This window comes from Propithecus coquereli, unplaced genomic scaffold, assembly GCF_000956105.1.
Source record: "Propithecus coquereli isolate 6110/MARCELLA unplaced genomic scaffold, Pcoq_1.0 Scaffold561, whole genome shotgun sequence".
Taxonomy (NCBI): Eukaryota; Metazoa; Chordata; class Mammalia; order Primates; family Indriidae; genus Propithecus; species Propithecus coquereli.
The window spans coordinates 293,618-295,353 of record NW_012151519.1 but is presented as its reverse complement, the minus strand read 5'-3'; the positions used below and the strand labels follow the sequence as shown (position 1 = coordinate 295,353).

The following is a 1,736-nucleotide window of genomic DNA, read 5'->3' as shown; positions in this document are numbered from 1 at the left end:
ATTCCTTTAGCAGGGTGAATTTTGTTTGCAAACAGTATTTTCTAAAGTTAGCTAGTGAATAGAAGTACAGTTTATAAAGATTATATATTTATAAATATGAAATTATGGCACATTGTATTTTCCAAAATGGTAACTGCAATATATCCAATCCCACACACTTGCAACATGCCCTTGTTATTCCTCCCATCATCATATGGTGACTTCTATTAATAAATGCTTCTCCTTGACATCAGGCAGACCTTTGTGACTGCCTTGACCAACAGAGTACAACAAAAGTGATTCCATGGGATCTCCAAAGCTAGGTCATAAAATGCTATGCACATTGCCTTGCTCACTTGACTGCTAGCTCTTGGAACCCAAACACTATAGTACGAGCAATCCAATTAATTTCCAGATGACATCCCTAGCTGAGTTCCCAGCCAACAGCCAGAATCACCCACTATAGTTGTGAGTGAGTGAGACTTCAGGTGATTCCAAACTCCAGCCTTCCAGTTAATCCTCAAGCCAGCCCAGCTGACACTGTGTGGAGTAGGGATGAGCTATTCCCACTGCCTCCTGCCCAAACGGCGTATCTGTGGACAACATAAGTGACTATTATTGATTTCAGCCACTAAATTCTGGGTGGATGATTATGCAGCAGTCTGGAACAATATATGTAATAGGAAAAATAATATATATGCATATAAACTATTTTATTTCATTTACTATTCATTCCTTTATGCACGAAAAATTTATTGGATATATGCTAGCAAATATTTACTAGTAAGTTAATCACTATGCTAGTCATTGGATATACAAGTAGCAGTAATATGTGTATGTATCCACCGCTTGGCCTAGTCTATAATACTTTCTGGTATGAGAAATACTGATAGAAAATTATTAATAATTCATTAAAACAAAGAACATCCTTAACAATCTGAATCATTTTTGGAAGAAATTATAGAATCTCTCTAAATGATAATGTTTACTCACCCAAAGCATCTGAGGAAAAATAAGAAAAAATAAATAAATAAATAAATGATAATGTTGCTGATTTACTTAGTATACTGTAATTCTAAATGTATAGAATTCATGAATCTCCAACTATAAAAATAACTGGAAAATAAACAAAAAGTGACTGGAAATAAATCAAGTTACTTATTTAGTTATTTATTAATTTTAACGAACACACTAGAATGAATTTATTCAAATGAAAATGACTCTTCGTAGTAATCACTTTAGGAGGATTTATACTTCTGCCAGTGACAACACCATTGCTGACAACATTTTGTGACTCTTTTATGGCAGCTGAAGGAGGTTTATAAATCAAAGGGAACTTAAATATTGAATTTTTATCTAATTTTTGACACCTAAATTATTATTATACTTACACCTGAATAGTAACTTTAATATTCCATCTTCATTCATAGAAATGTTTGTCTTTAAATATTACATTCACTTTCAAAGGAAGATCTGTCATTGAACATATTAAAAAAACAATTGTGACACTACCTCTAAGAGTCTAAGGGGAAACATAAATTATTTTCTCTAATAGATGCATTATTGAGATACTTCTATGGATGATTAATATAATATCTTTAAAGGGGACTGACTTAACTGTGTATTTTTGGGTATCTTTGATAAAGTCCAGAAATCTTATACTCATAGAAATGTTTGTCTTTAAATATTACATTCACTTTCAAAGGAAGATCTGTCATTGAACATATTAAAAAAACAATTGTGACTCTACCTCTAAG

At 32.1% G+C, this 1,736-nt stretch overlaps 1 protein-coding gene across 1 annotated transcript in view; it reads left to right on the top strand.

The window, feature by feature from the left end:
* LOC105821176 (chromosome unknown open reading frame, human C7orf62) overlaps positions 1-1,736 on the top strand; it is a 21,767-nt gene that overhangs the window by 19,301 nt on the left and 730 nt on the right. The window lies entirely within an intron of this gene.